Below are 10,303 nucleotides of genomic sequence, written 5' to 3' on the forward strand. Positions count from 1 at the left end.
AGCAAGCGCTGTATGAGTTACCCAGGGCACACGGAAGCCCTGTATGAGTTACCCAGGGTACATGGAAACACTGTATGAGTAACCCAGAGAATATGGCTGCCGGGTGATGGGTCTTTGCAGCTGGTCCTCTGGGTGTCTCGGGAGCCCATCTGCTTCTTACTATTATTTATTTAAAAGGTTAGCCAGAGTGCAAGTTCTCGCTCACATCCTGAGAGAAGAGCGCTAATTCACAGACTTGGAAACATTGAAGCTGGAGAACAGGGCATAGAAAATTTTCTTTCCTAATGAAACTCTCTACATTCTGACTTTTTTCTTATTGCAAGTCTTCCTTTCTTCTTTTGGGTGCCAGGTCAGAGAGAGTGTCAAACCTTTCCTAAGAAAATTATTTCCCATCTCAAAAAAAAAGAAGGGTAGAATCTATCTTATATCCCTCAGAAAATGTCAGCATCATTCTGTAAAAGCCTTCCTCCTTCCTCGGGAGGGGCCTGGGCTAATGAATGCTATGACAAATGAGAATCCAGTCTCAGCCATGTGGGTAGGAATGCTGCCTCCAGCACAAAAGGGCCAGAGTCTGACCATCCCCAGAGATAGCCCTGGAGAAGAGCGGAGACTCAAAATCCCTACCTGGAGAGCACATGGCAGGGGGACCAGAATGAATCCAGGCAGACAGAACGATCAGGAGGCCAGAACTAAGAGCAAAGGTGGTCGGGGATCTATGTTGTGCCTGGGAAGTGTCTGGAGAAGGAAATGGAAGACTAATTCAGCTGTCTCTACAGGCCTACAACCTCACTCCCTGTCCTGATTCCATCTACACAATTTTCACCTCGTCTCCAGCACAGTGTCAAAACCCATTGGTACCCCCTCAGAGCCCCTGAGAGGAGACTGCTAGCTGTTAGATTTCAGACTGGGCATCCGAACGAAGACCTGCAATCTCATAATGCTACAGTTTGCTTTAGCGTACCATTTCTCCACTGATTCGCACCATGCATTTGCAGAGATAGATCTGGACACTATCAGTAATTTACTCAACTATGACGGGGGTAATTCAGGTTCTTAGCGCACGGCTATGTTTCCATTTAAGATCAGCCCCCCCCCCCCCAAAAAGAAAACTGTGGTATAACCTTTTAAATTCTCCCCACTCTGTTCTCAAATTCAATTGTTTCCTTTCCTAACAGGGAAGCATGCTTTTCTCTTCCTAGATTGGTTCAAAGAGTATGAAAAAAAAAATTACGCCAACTTATAAAACTTTACTCTGGTAATTAGTGTGGTGGCGTGTGGCTTTTGTAACTGTTGGGTTTCTATAATTCCGTAGAGATAAACAGAAACAAGGCTTTTAATGAAAACTAGCAGAAGAAGAGATGTCCAGGCCTAAGCCCAGTACATACAAGCATAGAAGACTTTTTTTGTAAGGAACATTAGGATAACACTGACAGAATAGACAACTAACAGTTTCAACTTCACCATCCATTCTAGAAGCACCTATCATCAAATAATTTTAATTTTATATAAAGGAATCAATATTATCCTGACACTGACAATGAAACCAGAAGGCACCTCTGTCAGAATCTCTACCCATATGCAAACCCAGACTCCACTCTCTGTCCTGAATGAAACAGACAAGAGCCAGGAAGGAACCAGTGACCAGGCACATTACCTACCACACCCCAGCCTGAATCAAATCCCAGTCCTGACACCCTCGATCTCCTCATGTAGCTGAGACTTCACCTTTAAAAGGAAGAAGCGAAACGGGGCTGGGTTCATCCACTCGGAACCCTAGACTGTAAGCTGTCTCTAAGGTGAGATTTTAGTTCTCTGGGGTATCGGGGATGCTGGGGCAGCTGTGTAAAAGGGAAGGCTGGAGAAAATAACTCCGAGGACCTGCAGGAAATAACAAATGGCTCTGTCAGCGCAGCAGGCAGCAAGGACCTTCCTGTGTCCACAGACTTGACCCCCAAAGAAAGGTCTCCACAAAGAGACCATCTATTTTGCTTGACATCCTGAATGGCCTGGTTATAGGATTCCAAAATTTTACAACTCGAGGAGCACGTAGAGAAACAGTTTACCAAATTCAATTGCTCGGGAGCCACTGCCATCCCCAAACATGCTAAAACAATTTACTACGAGTTCAAGAGAGAAATATGGCTCAACAGCAAAACATATTAACAAGATTTAAGAATTGCAGTTCACGCTAAGTTCATTGTGAATTAAGTCCTGACTAGTGACGGGGGCGGGGCTTTGCTGTCTGGGCTTTTTCAAATAGGGACAGCTTGAAGGCTGGGAAGTTCCCTATTTTGAAAAAGGACAAATGGACAAACGAAGTGCACACCCAAATCAAGCAACCAGGGCCCAGAGGAGAATAAAAAACAAGGAATAGATTTATTTTTCTGTAGAGGAGAGCGGACAGAGCAGCCAACAATCTGTAAACCCAGGAGTAGACCTGATGGGAGCTGCAGCTACTCAGGTGGGGTGAGGGTGGAGATTCCCTGGGAGATCTTATAGGGGTCCCCAAGAATAGATTCTTGTAACCATGTGACTAGTGACTAGTGTGGTAGGTCCTTCTGTCTATGCGTTGCTTTTATTGGTAAGTGAATAAAGAAACTGGCTTAGCCTATATCATGGGAGGAGGAAGGCAGAGTAAGAGAGATGCCATGGAGCCACGGAGATAGACATGCTGAAACTTTGTTGGTAGGCCACAAGCTTGCGGTTTAATAGAAATGGGTTAAACTAATATATAAGAGTTAGCCAATAAGAAGGGAGAGCTAATGGACCAAGCAGTGATTTAATTAATACAGTTTCCATGTGATTATTTTGGGTCTAAGATAGCCGGGTGGCCGGGAAGAACAAGCGACCCTTCCTCCAAATGACCTGACTATATCTTAGTTTATCTGGTTCAGTTTCTGTAGCTTGACTCCTCAGTCATGGTTCTTAAATAGGGGCAGTCTAGAGTGTGGATTGCAGGGCATGTACCAACAGAACACTCAAAAACCATGACTAATGAGGCTCAGGGGGGATGCTGACCAATTTTGTTTTGTTTGCCCAAGCTCCCTTGTCCACTGCCTGGAGCCTGTGTTAAATATGAATGGATTTAACATAAAACTGTTCCCCAGTGTCTTTAAGCAACTTTAACTCTGGCATCCCAAAGCCTTTATCAGGCATGGTGACTGGAATTAGAATCAAAAGTGGCTTCTTTCTTTGGCCACTGCCCTCACCCCTCCTCAATTAGCACCATGTTCTTCTAAACAAGAACAAAAGCCTGGTATGTGATGTGGTCTTTGCAGGCATAAAAAGCTTGCCCTAGAGCAACACCTTTACCTGATTTTTTTTTTTATTGTTTTTAGGGCTGGGGATGGACTCTGTGAAATCAGGCACTCCAGGCAAGAAGCTAGGTCCCCAGTCTTCCTTTACTTGATGCAAATGAAAATTTAATATTTAAGACCAACAAACTGGAGACGTATACAGTTTTCAAAAGAAAAACGCTGGGACATGGTTACGAACCTTTTGGAGGGTCGCCATGGACATCACTACTTGTTGCAAGGATAAAGGTTCTAATCATGTTATCCTTGGGGGGCAGTGGTCCTCAACCAAGAGTCCATTTGTTCCTAGGGGCCATTTGGTAATGTCTGGAAACTTTCTTGGTTTCAATATAGAAGGGAGGGGAAAGGGTACTTGGGATGTTTGCTGCTTGGCACCCAATGGTGAGCACATAGGACAGCCTCATGGTGGCATTCTGGTAGAAGCCCTGCTTTAGGGGAATCCTGAGAGGCACTGGTACCCAGAAAGGATGGTAGCGGTCCCTCAACATCTCGTCCCAATCAACTGTCTTGAACTCACCTCCACATTTATTGCCTGCGTTTTCCAAGCCATCTTTCGCCTGCCCCATCACTGCCAGTCTTGCTTCTGCCTTTCAAGCATGGTTATCCAGCTGCATCTATCCCTGCCTGTATCCCAGCCAAACCCTTCTCTATCCCTGCTTATCTTTCAAAGTTAGCAGCCAGATTGTCTCCATCTCAAAGCTGACTGCGAAGTCTCCATACCGAAATTAGACGACCCCTTCTTGAACTCCTGCATTTAAGGATTGATTTTTTTTCATCATTTTTATATTACGTGTATTTGTGTGGGGGTGTGCACACATGAACGCAGGTACCATCAGAAGCCAAAAGAGGGTGTCGGATCCCCTGGAGATAGAGATACAGGCAGTTGTGACCTGTAAACACGGGGCTGAGAATATCTTCTCAGGTCCTTTAGAAGAACAGGGCATGTTTTTAACCACCTAGTCATCTCCCCAGCCATAAGTCCCCCATATTTGAAAACGTAAAAAGCAAAGTGAAAACTCAAACTCTGATAACACCACAAATTAGAAGGCGTACACTGTGGGATGGTCAAAGCTGGCTTCTGGATGCACACAAGTCAGAACTAACCACTGGGTCACTTTTCACCCTGGGACCCTGGAAACTCCTCTTTGTTTAGGGTTTTGCCACTGGGGATTAGAAAAAAAAAATGCATTAGTCACTAGCTGTTTTGAAGATAAAAAACAAACAAACAAAAACAAAAAACAAACAAACAAAAAAACCCAGTATATTTCAGAGCTCAGCCAAGGGAGACTTCCATGGCCTGGGGCTTCCCAAAGTTGTCTGGTAGAGAAGACAGTAATAAAATACACTAACAAAAGCATACATGTACACATGTGACCAAGCCAGAAAAAAAGAAAGAGCTCTTTCTGAAAAGGAAATTATTGTTACGTGTGAGCCATTAAGTTAAGTGACTCGTGCCATGTGCACCAGGCCTGTCAAAGTTTCCATGCGTACTAGGAAGTTAACAGATCTGGTGTGTGGCCGTGCCCCACTGTCATCTACAGAATGAGAAAGCAGGAGCGAGTAAAGCCAGCCATCAGTGAGCCTCCCCCACCCCAGCTTTGGGAATGGGATGTAAAAGGGGCCATACATTATTTAGAGCCAAAGAGGTCTGGGCTCAGATGGGAACCGAAGGAACAAATAGAGTCTGAATCGGTGCCAGCTTGTCCACATTATCTGCAAGCCTTCCCATATCCATTACACACTCCTGGTAGCCACAACCAGGCATGGTCAAGATTTATAGGACAAAGACTAAGGGGCCAACTAAGTTCTTCTGTTTAACAAAAGAGAAACTGATTCTGATGGAAACTGATTCTGATGGCTATAGCACTATAGGAAACAGGAAGCTGGGACCACAGTTGTGTGCTTCACCAGACAATGGCATGCAGTTAGACTCAGTTACTAAGGATGGCCACAGGTGACAGGGGCATGGCTGTAGAGTTGACACTGTGTATTAAGTAACTTTCAAGAAGACACAGGATTTACATTTTCATACACGATAAATGCATTGCAAACAACACCAAAGTGGGGAGGTGGGTGGGAGGAAATTAGGATGGAGGCAGCGAATGTTTTACAGAGGGTTATGGTATGAAAAGTCACCTGACCTTAATTGCAATGGGACACATACTGTTCACATGTTCCTCCTGATCATCAGGCCGACCCTTTAAAGCAGGTGCCATTGATTACCTCCATCTTGTAAGTATGAGGTGGCCGAAGGCTGAGTCCACATGACCAGGGCAGTCGGATTGGACAGTGGAAGGGACAGGAATCAACACTACCACCTCTAAAGACCAATTCTGAGCTCATTTCATAGTAAAAACAGACTGAAGAATAGTTCAGGTGTTTAAGCAGATGAGCAATGGATACATAACAGAAAAATAAATGAGAGGAACAAAAGCCACATTGTTCACGGGACAAAGATGAACTCCATGCAACACTTTTTTTTTTAAATGCAAGACCTTGAGAGAGTTTCCCTTTCAAGGCTGTCCGCTAAGCTGTGAGATGGAATGGGTGTGTTGCATAAAGAGCTGCCAAAGCATCCAGCAGGCCAAAAGACAGACTCAAAGTGCCAGCACTTCTTGCTCTTCCATTGTTTCAAGAGACTTCAAACCAGTGTTCGTGCAACAAAGCAACATCCTTCCAGGAACTGTATGTGACCTCACACCTTGTTACAACTCCTCAGAGGCCTTTGGTTGTTGTCGGTTAAAGACTAGCTGGAGACCACCTCCTTGACTTGAAGTAAAAGCAGCTGAACTGGCCTGCTTGGCAGCGATGGCCACCCGGGTCTGTAAATGCCCTCTCTTTACTACTGAAGTCGGGACAACCAGTCTGAGAAGTTAACTTCATCGATCATCTGAGATCCCTTTGACTGACTTACAGGTGGGTAATTCTGAACCCCACATCAAGTTACTATGTTATACTGCCTTTGAATTCCTAAATCGCTTCTCAGATATGCAGAGAATAAACGGGAGGGAACCAAGTGAGCAAACAGGCATCTAGTTCCAGACGCTGAGGGAGTGTCCTGTAATTTAAATCTAAAAATGTACCCCCAAAAAGCTCATGTTAAAGCAATAGTTCTTAACCTGTAGGTCGCAACCCCTTTGAGGGTTGAACGACCCTTTCACAGGGGTCACCCAAGACCATCAGAAAACACAGATTTTACATCATAATTCATAGCAGTAGAAAAATTACAGCTCTGAAGTAACAATAAAAATAATCTTATGGTTGGGGTCTGTACGACGTGAGGAACTGTATTAAAGGGCCGCAGTATTAGGAAGGCTGACAACCAGTGTGTTAAAAGCTTAATTATGTCAAAATCCATCTGTGTTTTGAGAGGTGACAGGATCTAACTTTACCAATGGATCCAATGATGAGTTCATAGGTAAACGTGACATCAGGAAGTAGGCACTGTTCAGGGGAAATAACTGAGGACATGCCTTTGAGGGGCTGGATATCAGCCTGGTCCTTTCCTGTTTCTCTGTTTCTTAGCTGTCAATGAGGTACAGGTCTCTCCTTGGTAACAATGGGGGCTGGCTAACCTCTGAAGTAGTGAGCCAGGACAAGCACTCCTGAACTGGTTCTCTTGGGTACAGTCCCAACAATGGAAAACTGACTAACACAGAGGGATTCCAGTTTGGTGGGGTTATCTTTCACAACTTGAAAATGGAAACACTATGGGTTCAGGACATGGATAGGTGCCAGATTTACTATCAGAAGACCGGTAACTCCTTTCTTATTAGCTATGGCCTTAATTTACTGTCACACCCAAAGTGGCAGTCTGGGCACATCACCACTGTTAGGCTCCTGCAGGAGACCAGGCCTCAGGATTGACACAGGTTATCTAAGTAGCTACACTGTCTAAAAGACCACTCAGGAAACTTCAGCAGCCTACCAGACCCAGCCTCATCACCGCCAGCCCACCACCCCTCAACCTTGAGTCTTTACCGATTTATATCAAGCGCTAAGGTGTCTACAAGGTCCTAACATATTAAGCCTGGAGCTGCTGTAACAGTGTTAGTCAAATTGAGGGTGTAAGATGAACTAGCCACCATATTCAGACTTGGTGACAGAAACTTCTGCTTGATCTATCACACAAGACTGCTCCAAGTCAGGATGGCTTTGTCAAGTCACTTATTCTCTTACTCTGTTTCTGTTAGGAGCTAATGGGCCTAAAAGGAAGGATGAAAGCAAATGTGTGTACGGGGGGGAGGGGGGAGTGATGACAAGCAATTGTTTTCCTCGATCAGGATCTTTGGCCAGCCAGGAGGGAAGAAAAGATCACATAGAAAAGGAAAGGCCATAAGTCTACAGGACTTAGTGTTGGAATACCATGGAGAAATGGGTAGAGATTACGACACATGAAAAAATCCCAACCCATGGGGGAAATGTTTCTGAACTACAGGCTAAGAGTGAAAAGCTATACACTGTCTGCTTCTCTTCTGATGATAAAGCCAGCCAGACAACACTAAGGTCCAGGTGCAGTGAGTAGCTGAAGTTGGCTCAGTCTTTCAAAGTTATCCAACAATCTGAAATCACAGCATCTGGAGCTGAGAAATAGCTGTGACCAGAGGCAAGTAGCAGTGTGTGAGAGCTGGTCTTTTAGAAGGGTGCCTGCCTGGCTCACAGAGGCAAAGAATAATAGTTAAGAGGCTCCCAGTTTTCAGAGCAGAGAAGTGTCTTTGAACACAGACCGATGACCATGAACATACCATCTTCAGGGTCAGGCCAATGGCCTTTGACATGAGTGACAGATTGGCCTTTGACATGAGTGACAGATTATAAGGTGGACACAGCATAGCCAGGTGTCTACAGAGGAGGCAGGGCCCATCCTCTACAGATAGTGTGAAGACTGTGAAATGAGCAGAAATCAGCAAATGCAAAAATGACAGTCAACCTACCTTGGCATTTACATCCCCAATGTCACTGGGAAGAAGGGGGGAGGGGCTGTTTAGCTGCCTTGCTCGTGATTTCTTTCTATACATGACTGACACCTGTCAAGAGAAGACAGCTGGGCTCACCCCCACTAGCCTCCACATCAGCATGCCATGTTTCTGACCCTTCTTCTGAATGTCTGGGCTCAGTCTGTCTGCTCTCCTTCCCTGCTGTGCCTTTAGAGGCTAATAGGGGAGTTCCGCATCTCTTTCTTTAGCCATGGTGTAGACAACAACACTGTTGTTGGACTGACAACACTGAATTCACAGGCACCTAGAAGGCCTTCCGAATGAGTCCCGTCCCCTCTCTGTGGCAGTCCAAAGCTGAACCCAGGAAGGGACAAGTGAACCAAAGAGCGACAGGGCAAAGGTAGTGAGGATGACAGTTGTGAGGGCTCTCCAGTGGCCCAGCGATGACGGCAGAGCCCCTCCCTGACACGAGCCGCATCCGTGTCCACGTCAGGACGTGACCACATAAGAAACGAGGGCACAAGGCTGAGTATGGGTGAGAAGGATGCAGACAGACGGCACAAAGTGACAGAACGAATTTACCAGGCAGTCCAGGCATGGACATCAGTCTCCTTACGGGAAGAAGGTCTAAGCAGCACTTTCCACGAGGGAAGGCTTCCAGTTCCACCTACCTCCACGCTCAACCTGGCCATTTCCCTGCAGGTCCTAAAAAGGTATTCTCATGGGATGAGAATCCAAACAGTGTTTTGAGATGTTCTGACAAGGCATGTCTCTTGGACAGTGACACGGGGTTTTGCCGTAGCTCAGACAGGTCTCAAAGTTGCCTTCTTCCTGCTTCAGAGCCCTAAGTGCTGAGATTACAGGCAAGATCTACTATACCAATCCAGGGTCACACCACACCTCCAAGAATGAATGGCAGTCACAAAGGCTTCCCTCTTAGGAACACAGACCCTCTGACGACTCCAATGGCAATGAGGAGAAAATGATAATCCAGATACTAGTGTTTCACTAAGGCTGGTTTTTCCTATTCCTGAACATAAGGCTCTATTTGCAGTAGGAAATCTAGGATATTTTTTTGAGGGGGAGAGTAACAGAAATATCACTTACATCTTAAATCATTTAAAATTCAGCATATGCCTTTTGTATGGGTCAAATGCATGTGCGCGCACACACACACACACACACACACACATATGCACACACGTGCACAGGTGGGGAGCACTTCAGGATTTTGTGAGCCAGATGGAACCCTACCTCTAACACTGTGCTGTGTGTGACTTTAACAATTTGCACTTTGTCTCTAAAAATGGGAATTCTCCCATCTTTTCTCGCGGTCTCGAAGAACACCAGAGATGATATCTAAAGCACACAATGCAGTCAGACAAGGACACATTGTTTGGTGGGAGCCGAACACAGTCTGCAAGTTGGGAAATTGCGCAGGCTCCATGTCAGTGTCTAACTGCTGTGTATCAGTGGCTAAGCCCTGATGACTTCGAGCAACATGTGCTTGTTACCTTACAGCTCTGGGGGTCGGGGGCCTGGAAATGCCTTCCCTTGGGCCTAACCAAGGAACGGGCAGGCAGGGCTCCCAAGGGAGGCTCCAAGGAAGAATCTGTTTCCTTAAGTCTTCTAGCTTCAGGTGGCTGCCAGCACTTTCTGTTTGCAACCTCGTCTACTTTCATGGCCAGAAGCACAGCATCTTCAAATCTCCACCATCGCACCTCTTTCCTTTAACAATGACTTTCCAGACTCCCTCTTACCTTTTTATTAAGCCCCACCTAGACAACCCAACCTAATCTGCCATCTTAAGGGTCTTAATCGTGTCTGGAGATTAAGCTGTGGACATCTTTGGGAGGATCATCACTCGGGCCAGCGGATGCTCTGACAATACCATGCTCTTTAGGGACAGGAACGGGGATTTCTTGAAAATGGTCTCTCCATGCGCCCACATTCTTATAAAATCAACAGCTTTGCTGTCACGGCCCACTCGTCTGCTCTTTTCAGAAAAACCTTTGTGTCTCACCAGGGTAGTGCTGAGTGCATGAGTGCACA

At 45.7% G+C, this 10,303-nt stretch overlaps 1 protein-coding gene across 5 annotated transcripts in view; it reads right to left on the reverse strand.

Moving 5' to 3' along the window:
• Mcc (MCC, WNT signaling pathway regulator) overlaps nucleotides 1–10,303 on the reverse strand; it is a 279,416-nt gene that overhangs the window by 127,080 nt on the left and 142,033 nt on the right. Inside the window, exon 1 of one of the 5 annotated variants that reach the window (XM_026783517.1) lies at nucleotides 8,249–8,269. The exons of the other annotated variants lie outside the window; for them this stretch is intronic. The gene's annotated coding sequence lies outside the window, so the exon portion shown is untranslated. Of the gene's footprint in view, nucleotides 1–8,248; nucleotides 8,270–10,303 lie in introns of those variants that run through there. 5 annotated transcript variants of the gene reach the window in all.

Source organism: Microtus ochrogaster, chromosome 18 (assembly GCF_000317375.1).
Source record: "Microtus ochrogaster isolate Prairie Vole_2 chromosome 18, MicOch1.0, whole genome shotgun sequence".
Lineage (NCBI taxonomy): Eukaryota > Metazoa > Chordata > Mammalia > Rodentia > Cricetidae > Microtus > Microtus ochrogaster.